Below are 19,298 nucleotides of genomic sequence, written 5' to 3'. Positions count from 1 at the left end.
GTGATGTGGTACCTCAGAGTGTTTTAATTTGCATTTCTCTAATCAACAGTGATTTAGAGCATTTTTTTCGTGACTATAGATAGCTTTCATTTCTTTCTCTGAGAACTGCCTGTTCATAGGGAATGACTTGTATTCTTACAAATTTGACTCAGGTCTCTATATATTTTAGAAATGAGACCTTTATCAGAGACTTTGGCTGTAAAAGTTGTTTCCCATCTTTTTGCTTCCCTTCTAATCTTGGTTGCATTGGCTTTGTTTTACAAAAACTGTTCAATTTAATGTAATCAAAGTGTGCCATTTTGCATTTCATAATGTTCTTTATCTCTTGTTTGTTCATAAATTCTTCTGTTCTCCATAGACAGGTCAACTATATTTTGCTCTCCTAATTTGCCTATCGGATCATCCTTTTTGTTTAAATTGTGTACCCATTTTGAGTTTATTTTGGTATATGGTATAAGATGTTGGTCTATGCCTAGTTTCTTTCATGCTATTTTCTAATTTTCCAAGCAGTTTTTGTCAAATAATGAGTTCTTATCCTCGAAGCTGGAGTCTTTGGGTTTGTCAAACAGTAGATTACTATGCTATACTACTGTGTCTTGTATACCTAACTTATTCCACTGGTTTACCACTCTATTTCTTAGCCAGTACCAAGTAGTTTTGATGATTGGTGCTTTATAATACAGTTTTATATCTGTCACCCTGGAATTAATTTTCAGAATGCAATAAATAATACACGTGATGTTATATTATATACATTATAAAAACACCCAAGAGAAAATATAGAAATGAAATATTAAATCAATGAAATAAACTTTAAAAAATAGTTTTATTTAATGAATTAATGATACCAACCCTTCTTTTTCTCTAACTAAAATATATTAATATTTTAGTGAGCATAATGATTAAATGTGCTTTATTTAAAATCTTGGTTTAACACTGTGATAGTGGTTCTGATCTTTTTTTATTTTTAATTTATGGAATAAGATAAGCATTTCCATAACACAGTACAATAAAAAAGATAATTGTACATGAAACTGCAAATCTACTATGCTATTCCTTTCAAATACACAATAAAATTATGTAAATTTCTTTTTCTTTTCTTCCTAACTCCACTCCTACACTAGAGAGGGCTACCATTAGACATAAATAGGTATATATGTGTAAAATTACTATATATATATACTTTTATTTTCAGTTCTTTCTCTGTATGTGCATAGTGTCTTTCTTCATATGTTCTTTATAGTTAATTTGGGTATTTATAATAGACAAAATAACTTATTTGTTGAAAGTTTTCTTGACACAATAATGCCAGGTGGGGATTAAAGTTGTCCATCCTACAATAAAAAAGACTGAGGCAAAGCTGAGTCAATGGCACTTTATTAAAGGGTCCGTGGTCCCCTCTAATGAAATGGATCTCAGATTTTCCTCATGATCTGAGATGCCTCCTTCCTCTAGGACCTTGCATTTATAGAGTTTGATACCCAAATATGCAAAAGAGGCATGGCAAAATACAGAATCCCATTGGTTAATATATGATGCATGAGCCAAAAAATAAGCTGAAATTATCTATCAGCAGGGTCAGAAGTTAGGTGAAGCAAGGAATATTTTCATTAACTAGGTGGTCATAAGATGGTCACATGCTTGTGTTGGACAAAAGAGAATCATCCAGAGGTACAAAAATAAATTGGAGGACTTTCCATGTAATTGAGTTACCTCTGCCACACTGGGTTTGGTCAGCATGAAAAGGAAAAACAAGGGGACCTTTAGTTAGCTTCCTATGATTAAGCAAGTAAACTTACAATCTATAGCTCACAGCTCTGGGGCCAAATATACAGAACTTTTAATCATTACCCCTATAGAAGCATATCAGATTGATTGATACTGATTGGAATAGAGTAGGGGTCCTCAATAAACCTTGGCTGTTACTGTATACAATGTTCTCTTGGTTCTGCTCATTTCACTTTTCATTATTTTGTGCAAGTCTTTCCATGTGTTTCTAAAATCATTGAGCTTATCATTTCTTATAGCCCAATCATATATCACAACATGTTCAGTCATTCCCTGATCAATGGTCATCCTTGCAATGTCCAGTTCTTTGCCAATACAAAGAGAGCTGCTATAAATATTCTACAACATATCATTCTTTTCCTTTTCCCCTAATCATTATGACTATAAATTGTTTTTATTTCTTCACTGGAAAACTATTCATATCCTTTGACCATTTATCAACTGGGGAATGACTCATATTCTTATGTATTTAAATATTATATATCTATATATGCTTCAATGTCTGTGGAACCCTCCATCAAAAGGTAGTTACCTTATTTATCCCCTTCAGTTTTATATGTGTGTGTGTGTGTGTGTGTGTGTGTGTGTATCTATATCTATCTATATCTATCTATCTATCTATCTATATATTTTAGTCATAGCTTTCTCTAAGATCATAACTGCCATCCCTGCCCCTTCCGCATCAGCTGAAGCATAACAAACTCCATTCCAACCCTCCACCTCAACTCTGTGTCTACCTCTCATTCCCAAATGTGCTCCCTACTGGACTCTGACCCTCAATCCATTCTACTATCTGCCTCCATTCAGTGGGTGAGCTCATTTCACCCACGCTCAAAGCCGCAACTGCTATTTGTGAATTTCCCTGCATCTTATTTTTACTCACTATTTTCCTTACCTCTCTTTTCACCCTATCCCTTTTACCTTTTTTTTCTCCCCCTACACTCCCACTCCACACTCTACCCTCCCATGCAAAAGTCCCTTCCCTCCCTTATGCCCCAGTTTTCTCTCTCTCTGGAAGTTCAGGAGAATTCTAAACCTCTTTAAATATATACATTGTTTCTCTTCAACCCAGATGAGAGTAAAGTTCTAGTGTTACCAGCCCTTCACCCCTCACCTGCTTCATCTGTATTAGTTCTTCTTTTCACATCTGTTTATATGAGATAATTTCTCTTTTTAACCTTTTCCATCCAATTTTGTTTTTTTAGAATCACCTTATCATCCACAAGACAGCCTCAACCTTTCTTTCAAACCACCTTAGTCATAACAGTTTTAGGAATCTATTCCTAATAACTAATAATATTAATACTATTTTCATTATCATAAGTAAACAGTTTGACCTTCATCAGTGCCTTATAATTAATCTTCAATGATTTCCTTACATTTCTTCTGTATCTTTTATATCAAATTTTCCATTGAGTTCTGGTCTTTTTGTTACAAATACCTGAAAGTCTTTTAGTTTATCAAATGTCCTTTTTTTTTTCATTCAGGATTATACTCAGCTTTGCTGGATGAGTTATTCTTAAATGCAATCCCAGCCCCTTTGCTCTTTGAAATATAATGTTCCAAGATCTATGGTTTTTTAGTGTAGAAGCTGTTAGGTCTTGTGAAATCCTGATTGTTTTTCCACAGTATTTAAATTGCTTTTTTTCTTGTTGCTTACAATATTTTCTCTTTAACCTAGGAATTTTGAATCTTGGCTATGACATTCCTGTAAGTTCTTTCAAGGATCTTTCATGTGGTAATTGGTGGATTCTTTCTATTTTTACTTTACCTTCTTGTTTTAGAATTTCAGGGCAATTTTTCTTAATAATTTCTTACAATATTGCATACAGATTCTTTTTTTGTTAATAACTTTCAGGTAGTCTAACAATTCTTACATTGTCTCTCCTTGATCTATTCTATAGACCAGTTATTTTTCTAATGAGATGTTTCAGATTCTCTTCTGTTTTTTTTTAGTTTTATTATATATTGATGTCTTATAATGTCATTTTATTCTACTTGCCCAATTCTAGTTTTCAAGGAGTTATTTTCTTCCTTAAGATTTTGCTTCTCTTTTTCTAATTGGTTAACTTTCTTTTCATAATTTTCTTGGATTGCTTTTATTTTATTTTCTAAATTTTCCTCATTCTTATTCAGTTTTTGAATTCCTTTTTATTTTCTTCCTTAAGATTTTATATCTCTTTTTCTAATTGGTTAACTATTTTTTCATAATTTTCTTGAATTGCCTTAATTTTTTTTCCTAGTTTTTCCTCATTCTGTCTTATTTGATTTTTGAATTCCTTTTTAAGTTCTCCCAAGACTTCTTTTGGTACTAGTGACCATTTGACGATACTCTCTAGTGTAGGAGTGGCTTTTTTTTTTTTACTTCACTATCTTCTTCTGAATATGAACCCAGATCTTCTTTTACACTAAAGTAGCTATCAATAGTTGAGTTTTATTTACACTAAAGTAGCTATCAGTAGTTGGGTTTTATTTTCCTTTGCTTACTCATTTTTATTTTTACCTCGTCTAATTTTATTTTCAGCAATTTAATGTTATTATTATTAAGTTTTAATCCTGAGTTGTGGGTATTGTTGCACTAGGCCTCAAGTTCTTCTTGCTATTGTTTTCTGAATTCTATCCAAGGACTCGACCCCAGGGACTTCTCTCTTCTTTCTCCAAACCCCAGTTTTGCTGTCCCAAAAATATACTTACTCCCTGTGGTACCACACTCACTGGTCTTGTGCTCTATCCTCCTTGCCCACAGTCACAGCCGTGGATCACATCTGGTCAGCACTGCTAGGGCTGGCAGGGGTCCTTCTGTCTTCCCTCACTCAGCCCCCTGCTGTTCTTTAGATGAAAGTTTGTGAAGTAAAAGTTTGTGAGGTGAGAGTTCCTGAGGTGAAATTTCTTGAAGCTGTGAATAATATGAAAATTGAGGTGAAATTTCATAGTCTGCTTCTCTTAGGTCTTATTGTTTGTCGATTCAGTAGAATCAGCCTGAAGGTGTTCTGATTCTAAGGCCATTTGGTTTTAATGGCTGTCATAGTTTAAAAAGTTGGAGAATATCCTGGTTATGGAGTAACAGGACCTCTGTTCAGATCCTACTTCTGAGGATTATTAGCTGAGCCTTAATCTGAGTGTTTTTATCTATAAAATGAGAGGGTTGGATGGCCTCTAAGGTTCCTTCTGTTTTCAAATCTATGATTACATAATCCAAAATGCACCATTGGCTACTTTCATTAAGTCATGATACTAACTTTTCAATCCTATATGCCAGCGATGCATTTTTTAGGGTTGTAATTCCACTGGTAAATTCCATCATCCTCGATGCCAGTCAGTTATTTTCATAAACCACATCAGAATAAAACAGACTAGAGAGAATCAGAGATAAGGGAACTAAATAATTCAGTGTTCAATAAGCTGCTGACTATGAGTTATTTAAGAAAGAATTCTCCATTTGATAAGAACTGCAAGGAAAACTGGAAAGTTCATTCTGGCAGAAATTAGGCTTAACTCAGTATCTTATGTAATAAATTCAAAATGTTTGTGACCTGAATATTAAAGATCATGTCAGTAAAAAAAGATTGGAAACAAATATGACATTTCTTTAACAGGTATGCATAGGTGATATATTCTTAACCACACAAGGAATAGAGGTAACTAGAAATGATAAAGTAGATAATTTTGATTACATGAAATTGAATGCTTCTTCACAAACAAAAAGTATCTAGGATAAGAAGGAAAGCAGTCAAATGAGAATAAAAATCTGTAAATATTTCTTGGATAAAAATTGGGCAGATAAACTCATAGAAGTGTGTGTGTGTGTGTGTGTGTGTGTGTGTGTGTGTTACCAAAAGCCATTCCCAAATATATCAGTGGTCAAAGGATACAAATAAAGAGTTCTCAAAAGGATAATTGCACACTATTAACAAGCACAGGAAAGAATGTACCAAGTCATTGGTGATAAGAGAGACAAAGCAAAACAACCCTAACATTTCACCTCACACTTAACAAATTGGCAAAGATGACAAAAGATGGTCAAGGTTGGGAACGATTTTGGAAAGGTAGGCATACTAATGCATTGTTGGTATTACTAAACCAAACATAACAGCCTTTTCTCGATCCTCATTCTTCTTGACCTTTCTGTAGTCTTTGACACTGCCAATCACTCTCTTTTTCTCTTTAGGTTTTTGTAACACTGATTTTTCCTCATTCTCCTAGCCATCTGACTTTTCTTCTCTATTTCCTTTTGCTGGATCATTATCTAGGTCACACCCGCTATCAATGAGATCCCCTAAGTTTCTGTCCTGGATCTCCCTCTATACTATTTCCCTTGGTGATCTCATCTGCTTTCATGGTTTTAATTATCAACTCTGTGTAGATGATTCTCAAATCTACTTGTCCAGTCTCAACCTCTCTGCTGACCTCCAGTCCATCTCCAGCTGTCTATTGAATATCTGAAACATCTTAAACTTAATTTGTCCCAAAACGAGCTTATTTTCTTACCACTCAAACCTTGCCCCCTTCTTAACATTCTTATTACCATTCTCTCAGTTACCCAGTTTTGCAAGCTTGGCATCATTCTTGACTCCTTTCTTACCCATTCCATATCCAATTTGTTGTCAATTCTTTTCATTACATATCTAGTATATACTCCCCATTTTCTCCTCTGACACTGCTATCACCCTGGTATAGACCCTTTCCACCTCATGCTATTGTAATAGACTGTTGGTAGTCTCCTTGGCTCAAGTCTTGCACACACTTTACTTTGTAAGACTACTCTTCTAGAGATGCACCATGGTATAGTGGATAGAATGATTGACCTGGAGTCAGGAAGACCTGGCTTCAAATCCTGCTTCCAACCATGGGTAAAACTGTTCTTTCCTGAGCTTCAGTTTCCTCATTTATAAAATAGGGTAATAATACTTGGAGTAACTACTTCACAGGGTTGTTGTGAAGCTCAATTTAAGTAAAGTATGTGCAATTCTTTGTATACCAAAAGTAATGTATAAATGTCAAGTATTGTTACTATTCTACCCTGTTTCTAGGTTATAATCATGATTTAATTAATTCTCCAGCCTTCCATTTCAACTCTGAGCTTTGTTCTTTCAACCAGCTGTACAAATAATATAATCAAGAAGCAAGTTAGAAGTAACAAAGTGGGTCATCTTGTCCTTTCTGTCCTGGCTGCAACTCTAGCCATTAAAACTTGACTTCCACCTAGTGGTGGGATATGACAATTCAGATTATAAAGTTGCTGAGTACAGTTTGAAAACTAAATATTAGGAACCTTTAGTTCTCTTGTTTTGCATGGATTCTCTAAAAAACTCCCTTTACAAACTATTGAAACATATTGACTATTCATGGAACTCCTGTGCTGCTGATCCATTCCCTTTTTTTTTTTCCATAGAACCTTTACATAGAATCAGCAAATGTAGAACTCCGTGGCCCGGATATTTGGCCTAGTTATTTGGTCTTGGTCTAGTTATTTGGCCTTTCTGGCTTTCTGTCTGTTCTTTTCTCTCCATTAAGGAAAAAAAAGATAATCGTAGAACTCTCTTTTTCTTTTCTTTGTGCTACCCTTTCTCTATTATCCCACCCCTCCCATACTCTCACTGGAAAGAAAAAAAAAACAAAGAAAACAAAGCCATATATAGTCAGGCAAAGCAAATTCTCACTATTGTTTTCTTTCGTATGTTATATACCTAGTGTATTTCATTTATTAACTTGTTTTTTACCCAGTACCAAACTGTTGTGATGATTGCTGCTTTGTAATATAGTTTGAAATATATACTACTAGTGTCCCCTTCCTTCCCACTTTTTTTTTAATTTCCTGAGATTTTTTACCTTTTCTTAGGGGAATTTTTTTTCTAGCTCTATGAAGTAATCCTTTGGTAGTTTGATTGTTATAGTACTGAATATGTAAATTAATTTGAGTATTTTCATTTTTATTATATTGAATTGGCCTACCCATGTACAATTAATATTTCTCCATTTATTTGGGTTGATCTTTATTTCTGTCAATAGTGTTTGGTAGTAGCCCAGAGGAACTAGTATAATTCATCTGTGTGTCTTGGTAGGGAGATTACTAAGTATTTATACATTTAGGAATTATTTGGAATGGTATTAATTTCTCTATCTCTCCTTGTTGGTTTCTCTTGGAAGCGTATAGAGATGTTGATGATTTACATGAATTTATTTTATTTTCTGCAACTTTACCAATTTTTTGTTTCAATTAATTTTTACTAAGTTCTTAGGATTCTCTAGATAAGCCATCATATCATCTGCAAAAAGTAGTAGTTTTGTTCCCTCTTTGCCTATGTTTAACGGTCTTTATTTTCAAGGAGCTTATGTTCTATCAGAGAAGATATCTATGTATATAAAATAAACAGAATAAATACAATTTAGTTAGATAAGGGAGAGCACTAATAGGGGAATCAGGAGAGGTTTCATATAGAACTTGAATAGTACCTGAGCTACTTCTTGAAGAAAAGTAAGGATATATTTGATGGGTTCAGAGATGAGGAGATAATACCTTCCAAGCATGGGGAACAACCAGGTCATAGAAAAGGGTATAGAATGTCACATGAGAGGAAGAGTGAGAAGGCCAGTGTGGTTGGATCATAGAGTTCAAGGAAGAGGTATAATATATAACAGGTCTGGAAAGATAGATTGGGGCCAGGTTGTGAAGGTCTTTTGAAACCAAACAAAGGAGTTTACTTTTGATCCTACTGGGAACAGGAAGCAGCTGAAGTTTATTGAATAAGGGAATGACACTCTCAGATCTCTGTGGAGGATGGTAGGTGGAGGGAAGAGATTTGAGCCCGGCATAATAGTAGTAGTAACAATAACAAGCATTTGTATAATTCTTTAAGTTTACAAAACACTCTATTTGATCCTCATAACAACTACTAAGTGATTTGCCCAGAGTTATGTAGTTAGTGTGACAAAAATGTCCCTGAATCCATTGGCTAGGTATGACCAATCAATAATACAGAAAAGGAAGTACTATTTATTGTGTTTGTTATGCTCAGAGCACAGATAATACTGAACACTTACCAGTAAATAAGTCAGTGACTCCTGAGCATTGTTGTAAGTCACCTTCTAAAGGATTTGGTTACATAAGCCGAATGGGTGAAATGAAAATTAACAGATAAAAGAAAGGAAAGAAGAGGAAAGCATTCCACTTTAGAAAAAGCAGGGAACTAGTTTTGTTTTTTTTTTTTTAAACTGGAGCTGTCCTTGTTGTCTTGAGCTTGATTTCTGCAAACTTTAGCAGGGTATGTGATGTATGTGTTTAAAGCAAATGGTGTCCGGAAGCCCAAGCCATAGTTTTTCCTATCACATTTCTCCCTTTCTGTCCTAGATCACACTTGTGTATCTTAGCTCACATTTTTACATGTTCTATCAATCTCCTTTCTAGATACCTTCATATAAGTGTTTTTGGCAGACGCTTCTGATGTGGTTTAGGGGTACTGACAGGGTTTAGGGGTACTGGGATCCCCAAAATTTCAGGGTACAGGGTGGCATCTCCTGGAATGAATTCATGGACTCAAATCATCTTCCAAACAAGTGGCAAAGTTTATTGTGATGCCAGTAGAAGCAGTTTCTTGGGGAACTTGCAACCTGATAGCAGTGATATTAAAGTTTATATGGAAAAGGGACAGCAAAAGAATGTCAAGTATGCTAATTAGGTGATGCAGGAAGTGGGGCATGGGGAATGGGATTAGAGAGTGGTCAGTATATGCCAGTAGTCTGGGTGCTCGGCTGCTGGAATGGGAAATGCTGTATGATTTTTGGGAAAAATCAGAGAGTCAACAGAGATAGTTCTATTGAGGGGACAAGATAGAAGGGTTGCCAGAGCGTGGTTCTTGGGAATCTTGTGGCTGAGAAAGAGTCCTTGGGCCAGCATCCTTCACTGATATCAAAGGAATTGCAGGGTCACTTATGCATGTGCCTGTAACAAGGAGAGAATTTTCTCACGGGGGCCTACTGAGATGAGGGGTACTTCCAGAGACATAGTGTTTGCCTTTTGGGAGCCAGGTCTCACCACCCCATCATTTCCACAGGCAAATACAAATATTGGAATATAATGAACACAATGAGCAAAATGAATATAACAATTATTAGTAATATGTAACCCAGAGTTTTCATAATTTCCATGATCCAACTCATTCCTGGCAACCAACTACAGTCAGACATCTCTTCATGTTTAAGTTCTTCCGGACCCTTTCCAAACTCCCCTGAATGATTCAGGTACTAATGTTAAGGATTTGGTCAGACACATATAGGCAGCTAGATGGTACAGTGGATAAAGTGCCAAGTTGGGAGGACCTGAGTTAAAATATGGCTTTGGACACTGGCTGTGTGACCCTCAGCTTAACCCTGTTTGCTTCAGTTTACTCGTCTGTAAAATGAGCTGGAGAAGGAAATGGAAAACTATTCTACTCAACTTTTCTTTGCCAAGAAAACCTCAAGTGGGGTCATGAAGAGTCAGGTACAATTAAACTAAACAATAGACATGTGCAACATTCAGTTAATGTACATTGAAACAATAAGTTTCTTAGTTCTCTCTTCTTGGGTTTTGCTGTCTTTATGACTTCTGCTTCTGGGAAACATTTTCCCTGGGAAATTCTCTGTCAAAGGGATCAGCCCTTGACCACTGTCCGCAAATTGTCCAGCTTGATCTACTTGAATTCAAGAGACATGAGTCCTTCAATCAGCATATCAGTGTCTTTACCTGGGGTGTTAACAGTACCTGGAAGGAGCCTTGTTTCTAGGGCAGATTTGCAAAGGTATTTTCTTCAGTAGATCAGCTTTCTAGGTTCTAAGCCATTTGTGGAGGTTTTTAAGGTAATGATGCTTAAACCTGCTAGTGATAAGATTTAGTATAATTTAGTAGGGCCTTAGAAAACCTAATCACATTGGCTTTCCAATAATTAGTTCATATAGTAAAAGCTAGTACAAACCTTTTGAAGTTAACCTTATAAACATCAAACGCATATGGAAAAACGTCAAATTAAGCTACTTTTAACTCATCAGAAAATTTGGAGAGTTTAAGTTTTCGTATAACATTTGTTCTTTTTTTCTTTACCTGAACCCTGTACATACCATCTATGGGCTCAAGGAAGAATATTAAAAGGGCTCTTTGAAGACATATGTTGTAAAGAGTCCTTCTGTCTCTTGATATAAGAGAGGTCTAAAATAAACAAAAACATTTTAGTATTTCTTTACAACTTAAAGCAATTCTATTTGTGAAATCCTCAATCCAACTTGAGAATTTATAGACAATTACTAAAACATATCCAAAGGCCATCTTATTTGGGGATTTGTATGGTTAGGCATCTGTGGATATTCAAATGGACCTGGGCAAGTGACTTAATGTCTGTCTGCCCTCAGTTTCATCAGTTGTAAAATGGAGATTGTACTGACATCTTCCTCATAGGGTTACTGTCAGGATTAAAGAAGATAAATCTGTGAAAGTGTTTAGAATACTGCCTTGCACATAATAGACACTCTATAAATGCATGTTCTTTTCCCCACCCTTTCCCTCTGTTAACAGCATCAAATGCAGGAGAAAGAGCAAGTATGAGGACTGAGAAAAAGACCACTAGATTTGGCCGTTAAGAAATCTTTAGAAATTTTGGAGAGAGAGAACCTTGAGTTTAGTGAGAAAGCCTAGAATCTGAATGTAGAAGGTTGGTGATCAAGAGAAGTGAAAACAAAGATCTTGACTGAGAAAGAGAGGAAACATAGGAAGAAAGTTTGAGGAGATTATAGCAGTTAATGAAGATTCTTAAAGCATAGGAAACATGAGCATTTTTGAACTCAGTAGGAAAGGAAGCAATAAATTATATGTTTGATTATGTCTTTCCCCCATTTAATTGATTTGCAGTCTATAAATTTAATTGTATTTTAAAAAAATCTCCAGTAAAGGACTTGTGCAAAAAAGAGGGGAAGAACTGTAGGGTCATAGGATAAATACCAGAAGATTTCTAACTTTTCCTACAATTTGAAGCCAAAAAAATTTCTTAAGAAAGTCATAAAAGGAGCCGGTGCATAGAAAGAAGATATAGACATTAGAGCACTTCAGGAATCAAGAAGTTTCTGCACTACCTGATTTAAACAGTTTCCTTTAAAATAAGTCTGAAAGCTGTATGTGTGCAACAAAAAAATAGAAAAGAGGAGAAGGAACATAAGGAATAACAAGGAATTGTGTCTATCACTGCCATCTAGTATAGCGCCTGGCATATTATAGGAGTGTAATAGAGGCTTATTAAGAGATTGATCAACTTGAGTATCTCTTGCCTATTTTAATTGCTATATTTAGTGGAAAATACTTCTTTCTCTAAATGACTAAGGGAGAGCACCTATGCATAAATGTATGTATGCAAATAAAATTTATTGAAGGATATTCTATATGATCAATTTAGACATCAGAAAAACTAGATGAGGTGATTCTTGCACTTGGACCCTATATTTCTCCCCAGCCTAAAGACCTTATCTCTGGCAATAAGTGGGACCCAGTGAGGCAAACTATCTTTCCCTGTTACAAGAATAATCCGACCTCTGTACAATTTCCCTTGTATGAACGGCACTATCTTGTACCAGCAAAACTATCATGTACTGATTCCCACAGTTACTATATACAATCCAGAGGTCAAGCTATAGACATCAGCTCTCAAGGCTATCTTGTTAGAGACCTAGCTGACCAAAGACACACTCCTTAGAAGGTACCCCCCGCCCAGGTTTCCAGGGCCTGTGCTCACGATACAGAAATTGTATGTTCCTTTAGGAGCTGACCACTACTTGATCCCACCCCAAACCACCTAATTAGCATATGTGGCAAACCATTAACTGAACTTTTTTTATATAAGCTTCAGCATCACCTCCATTAAGTTGCAAGCTCTCTAAGGAGATCTGCCAACTTTATTAGTATTGTAATACACATCTTGCCACTTGAGTGGAAGACTGCTTGAGACTGTGAATTCTTTCCAGATGAACTCCACCCTGTATCTCAATAGTTTTGGGGTTCCTATACCTTAAAACTGCATCATAGAGGTAGGAAATACTGCCAATTCTTGGATTCTCTGTCTCTTTTCTAAAAAAAAAAATTATTTATTTATTTTTAGTTCTTAACATTCACTTCCATAAGATTTTGAATTTCAAATTTTCTCCCCTAACCTCTCCTCCCCCTTCCCCAAGACAGTGTGCAATCTGATATAGGCTCTACTTATACATTCATATTAAACACATTTTCACATTAGTCATGACGTAAAGAAGAGTTAGAACTAATGGGAGGAACCACGAGAAAGAAGAAACAAAACAACAAAAGAAAAGGAGAGTAAATAGTATGCTTCCATCTGCATTCAGACTCCATTGTTCTTTCTCTGAATGTGGATAGCATTTTTCATCATTAGTCTTTTGGAGTTGTCTTAGATCCTTGCATTGCTGAGAAGGTCTAAGTTTGTCAAAGTCAGTCATCACACAGTGTGGCTGTTACTGTGTACAATGTTCTCCTGGTTCTGCTCACTTCACTCAGCATCAGTTCATATAAATCTTTCCAGGTTTTTCTGAAGTCCACCTGTTCATCATTTCTTATAGCACAGTAGTGTTCCATTACATTCATATGCTACAACTTGTTCTGCTGTTTCCTAATTGATGAACATCCCTTCAATTTCCAATTGGCAACCACAAAAAGAGCTGCTATAAATATTTTTGCACATGTGGGTCCTTTTCCTTTATGATCTCTTTGGCATACAGACCTAGAAGTGAGATTGTTGGGTCAAAGGGTATGTATAATTTTATAGCCCTTTGGGTATAATTCCAAATTGCCCTCCAGAATGGTGGGATCAATTCGCAACACCATCAATGTTCCAATTTTCCCACATCTCCAGTGTTTATCATTTTCCTGTTTTGTTATGTTGGGCAATCTGATAGGTGTGATGTGATATCTCAGAGTCATTTTGATTTGCATTTCTCTAATCAATAGTGATTTAGAACATTTTTTCATATGACTATAGATAACTTTAATTTCTTTCTCTGAAAACTGTCTTCATATTCTTTGACCATTTATCAATTGGGGAATGACTTGTATTCTTACAAATTTGACTCAGTTCTCTATATATCTTAGAAATGGGGGCCTTTATCAGAGACACTGGCTACAAAAATTGTTTCCCAGCTCTCTGCTTCCCTTCTAATCTTGGTTGCATTGGCTTTGTTTGTGCAAAAACTTTTAAATTTAATGTAATCAAAATTAACCATTTAGCATTTCATAATGTTCTGTATCTCTTGTTTGGTCATAAATTATTCTTTTCCCCATAAATCTGATAGGTAAACTATTCCTTGATCTCCCAAATTGCTTATAGTATCAGCCTTTATATCTAAATCATGTACCCATTTTGACTTTGTTTTGGTATATGGCGTAAGATGTTGGTCTATGCCTAGTTTCTGCCAATTATTTTCTAGTTTTCCCAGCAGTTTTAGTCACATAGTGAGTTCTTACGCCAGAAGCTGAAGTCTTTGGGTTTATCAAATAGTACATTGCTGTCGTTATTGAGTATTACATCTTGTGTACCCAACTTATTCCAGTGATCCACCACTCTATTTCTTAGCCAATATCAAGTAGTTTTGATGATTGCTGTTTTGTAATAAAATTTAAGATGTGGTACAGCTAGGCCACTTTCCCTTGCATTTCTTTTAATTAATTCCTTTGATTTTCTGGACCTTTTGTTCTTCCAGATGAATTTTGTTACTGTTTTTTTCTAACTCTATAAAATAATTTTTTGGTAGTTCGATTGGTACAGCACTGAATAAGTAGCTTAATTTAGGTAGAATTGTCATTTTTTTATATTAGCTTGGCTTACCCATGAGCAACTGATATTTTTCTAGTTGTTTAGATCTGACATTATTTGTGTGATATTCCTGGTTTGTTTTGGCAGGTAGACTCCCAAATATTTTATAATGTCTACAGTAACTTTAAATGGAATTTCTCTTTCTGTCTCTTGCTGTTGGACTTTGTTAATTGTATATAGAAATGCTGATGATTTGTGTGGATTTATTTTGTATCTTGCAACTTTGCTGAATTTATTTATTATTTCAAGTAATTTTTTACTTGGTTCTCCAGGATTCTCTCAGTATACCATCATATTATCTGCAAAGAGTGATAGCTTTGTTTTTGCTTTGCCTATTCTAATTCCTTCAATTTCTTTTTCTTCTCTTATTGCTAAAGCTAACATTTCTAGTATAATATTGAATAACAGTGGTAATAATGGACATCCCTGTTTCACCCCGATTTTATCAGGATTGCTTCTAGGTTATTCCCATTACACATAATGCTTGCTGATGCTGTTGATAGATGCTACCTATCATTTTAAAGAAGACTCTATTCCTAGGCTTTCTAGTGTTTTTTTTTTTAACAGAAATGGGTGTTGTATTTTGTTAAATGTTTTTTCTGCATCTATTGAGAAAACCATATGATTTCTGTTAGTTTTGTTGTGGATAATATACTGATAGTTTTTCTAATGTTGAACCAGCCCTGAATTCATGATATGAATCCTACCTGGTCATAGTGTATTATCCTTGAGATAAGTTGCTGTAATTTCCTTGCTAATATTTTATTTAAAAGTTTGCATCTATATTTGTTAGGGAAATTGTTCTATAATTTTCTTTCTCTGTTTTGGCTCTTCTGGGTTTAGATATCAGCACCTATTTGTATCATAGAAAGAATCTGGTAGCACTCCTTCTTCGCCTATTTTCCCAAATAGTTTATATAGTATTAGAATTAGTTTTCTTTAAATATTTGATAAAATTCACGTGTAAATCCATCTGGCCCTGGGAGTTTTTTCCTAGGGAGTTCACTGATGGCTTGTTTTATTTCTTTTTCTGAAATGGGGTTGAGTATTTTATTTCCTCTTCTGTTAATCTGGGCAATTTATTTTTTGTAAATATTCATCCACTTCAGTAAGATTGTCATATTTATTGGCATAGAGTTGTGCAAAATAGCTCCTAATTATTGTTTTGATTTTCTCTTCATTGGTGGTGAATTCACCCTTTTCATTTTTGATGCTGGTAATTTGGTTTTCTTCTTTCTTTTTTTAAATCAAATTAACCCCAAATTTATCTATTTTGTGGGTTTTTTTCATAAAACCAACGCTTAGTTTTATTTATTAGTTCAATTATTTTTTAAAATTTCAGTTTTGTTAATCTCTCCTTTGGTTTTCAGAATTTCTAATTTGGTATTTAGTTGGGGATTTTTAATTTGTTCTTTTTCTAACCTTTTTAGTTGCATACCCAATTCATTGATCTCTTCATTCTCTACTTTATTCATGTAAGCATTCAGAAATATATAACTTCCCCTAAGAACCATTTTTACTGCATCCCATCAGTTTTGGTATGTTGTCTCATTATTGTTATTCTCGTGGATGAAGTTATTGATTGTTTCTATGATTTGTTCTTTTGCCCACTTTAGGATTTTGCCCTTCTTTAGGATTAGATTATTTAGTTTCCAATTAATTTTTTTATTTTTTTCCAATTAATTTTTAGTCTGTCTTTCTGTGGCCTTTTACTACATGTAATTTTAATTGCATCATGATCTGAAAAGGATGCATTTAATATTTCTGCCTTTCTGCATTGGATTGTGAGATTCTTATGCCCTAATATGTGGTCAGTTTTTGTGTAAGTGCCCTGTAGTGCAGAGAAAAAGGTATATTCCTTTCTATCCCCATTCAATTTTCTCCAGAGGTCAACCATATCTAACTTTTCTAAAATTCTACTCTCTCCTCAGCTTCTTTCTTGTTTATTTTGTGGGTAGATTTATCTAGTTCTGAGAGGGGGAGATTGAGGTCCTCTACTAGTATAGTTTTGCTCTCTCTTTCTTCCTGCAACTCCCTTAAGTTCTGCTCTAAGAATTTGGGTGCTATACCACTTGGTGCATATATATTTAATATTGATATTACTTCATTGTCTATGGTACCTTTTAGCAGGATGTAATTTCCTTCCTTATCTCTTTTAATTATATCTATTTTTCTTTTGCTTTGTCTGAGATCAGGATTGCTACTCCTGCTTTTTTTACTTCAGCTGAAGCATAATATATTATGCTCCAGCCTTTTACCTTTACTCTGTGTGTATCCCTCTGCTTCAAATGTGCTTCTTGTAAACAACATATTGTAGGATTATGGCTTTTAATCCATTCTGCTATCTGCCTCCATTTTATGGGAGAGTTCATCCCATTCACATTCAGTTATGATTCCTATCTGTGTCTTTCTCTCCATCCTATTTTTCCTCTTTATGCTTTTCTCTCTCCTTTCTCCCTTTCCCTCCTAACTAGAGTTTTGCTTCTGATCACTGGTTCCTTCAATCTCCCCTCCCTTCTATTAGCCCTCTCCCTTATCTTCCCTTTTACTTCTCCTTCTTCTCTACCTTCTATCCATACCCTCCCTTTTCTTTCCCCTTATGTTACTCCCTCTTTAAGCCAAATCTGATGAGAGTAAGGTTCAGATACTACTCATCTCCCTCCCTTCTTTCCCTCTACTGTACTTGGTTTTTGTGCCTTTTCATGTGATGTAATTTACCCTTTTCTGTCTCCTCCTTTCCTCTTCTCCCAGCCTGGAGCTGTGCCTCCTGGAGTTGTGCTTCCTGGTGCTGAAGCACTGGGAGATTTGGCTACTTGAGACTGCCAGCACGCATGGTGGTTTTCTGAGCTGGTATCTGCCAGTACCCCACCTGTGCTGAGGCACTTGGAGGGGGGTGGGGGGGCTTGGTATTGGTGCTTGCCTACTCTACCACCCTGGGGCTGAGGATCTCCCCTTGGTTTGTTGAGATGGGGCTTGCTGCTGGCTTGCTGGGATGCCTCCTGTCCTGTGCTGCCCCTGCTCTCCCAGAACAAGAGGGGCCCTTTCTATTAATTCCCCAACTTTCCTGGGCTACAAGACTGCTGTATCCCATCTTCCTGTGGTGATATTTTCTGGGCTTTCAGAAGTCAATGGGGAAGGATGAGAGCTACTTACTTCCTATTCTGCCATCCTGGCTTTTGGAAGCAGAACTCTCAGGTTCTCTCGAGTTAGGTGAACTTCCCTTACCTCTCAGAGTGACCCAGTTGTCAGATCAGCTAGGAATGAGGGTTGGGAGCATATTAGAAAGAAAAGGTCCCACCTATAACATATGATTACTTGTATTTCACCAATTTTCTTTTCTTCCCTGGGGGGAAAGTGGAGGTAGGTAGAAGCAAATGTGTTACCTCCACTCTCAGATTAGTTGACGGTGAAAAAGGGAGAAAACGAAGTGGTTGTCCCTGTTCTCATATAGATAGGAGTTTTGGCTCTTATGGCCTTGACTGTGAAATAGTCATCCCAGGGCTCAGTTCTCACTGATAGGAGATTGGGAAATCTGATAACACCCAGTGCTTGATTATGTTATGGGAAATGATAGAGGACCTGTACATTTGTATATAATCTGATACTTTTTTTGTCAACATCTGCATAGGTACTATTGAGCTTGCCTCATGACAAAACAAAAAACAAAGGTACCAAAGTTTGTTCATGGACTTAATTCTGATTTGACATTTGACTTTCCTGAGCAAGTTTCCCAATTCTAAAGCATGTTGTAAAGGGAGGTTATTACAAACGTGGATGCATGCATTCAATTTTTAGCAAATAATGACAGTTTGTTGACATTCTGAAAGGAGAGATGGTACCTGTAGTTAAAAAATTCTAAAAAGCAAATATCCAGTGGGAAGGGTCATAGCAATCATGAACCAAATATTGTGAAATAAATTGTTACATTTATAATTTGGTTGGTCCTGGTACATGTGGGCGCAATTCACAATTCTATAAGTATGGATAGTATATGAATCAAATCTCTATAAATCAGGAATTGCATATATTTTTTATTTTTTTAAGTTCTATATGAAAGTGACCTACCTCCCTATCAAAAGCAATGTGCTTTTAATGGTAGATGAAGATTAAGTGAGAATGATATCTCAGGCAAAATGGAAAGATAAAAAGGTGGAGCATTTTTACATTACTTAATCTGATTCCCAAATATATTTAAAGGAAGTTTTCAGAGGATTACAGCTTTGATATAGGTTAGATTTCTTGAAAAACTAGATTTTTTTCTCATTTACTCTGAAAAATTTAAGACTATAATAAAATTGTCCACTCAATTAGACATAGTAAATCCTGGGAGACTGGGGCAAATATTAATTTTTCAGATATAATATGATTTTATTTTTTTCTTGAAGTCTTATTTTGTGGTATATCAGAAATAGGTAGTATTTTAATTTTCTTTAAAATAAGCTTGAAAGCTATATGTGTATGTTACTTATATTTTAAAATTTTATTGGGATCCTTTGTTTTAAATGACCTTGGTTACCTAATAAGTCCCTCTCCTCTTCTCTCCTCTCCCAGCAAACCATCCTTGTAAGACATTTTTTAAAAGAGGGAAAAAGCAGTTCAACTTAGCTAACAAGCACATTAACTTAGTTTTATAGTATATGCAGTAGTCCCCCACATCTTTAAAGAGGTGAGAGG

The 19,298-nt window shown here is 35.4% G+C and overlaps 1 protein-coding gene across 4 annotated transcripts in view; it reads left to right on the top strand.

The window, feature by feature from the left end:
* IRAK4 (interleukin 1 receptor associated kinase 4) overlaps nucleotides 1-19,298 on the top strand; it is an 80,989-nt gene that overhangs the window by 6,025 nt on the left and 55,666 nt on the right. The window contains exon 1 of one of the 4 annotated variants that reach the window (XM_036759794.1): nucleotides 19,219-19,297. The exons of the other annotated variants lie outside the window; for them this stretch is intronic. The gene's annotated coding sequence lies outside the window, so the exon portion shown is untranslated. Of the gene's footprint in view, nucleotides 1-19,218; nucleotide 19,298 lie in introns of those variants that run through there. 4 annotated transcript variants of the gene reach the window in all.

This window comes from Trichosurus vulpecula, chromosome 5 (assembly GCF_011100635.1).
Source record: "Trichosurus vulpecula isolate mTriVul1 chromosome 5, mTriVul1.pri, whole genome shotgun sequence".
NCBI classification, from domain to species: Eukaryota; Metazoa; Chordata; class Mammalia; order Diprotodontia; family Phalangeridae; genus Trichosurus; species Trichosurus vulpecula.
Note: the sequence above shows the minus strand (reverse complement) of the source record. Positions and strands in the feature narration are given on the sequence as shown.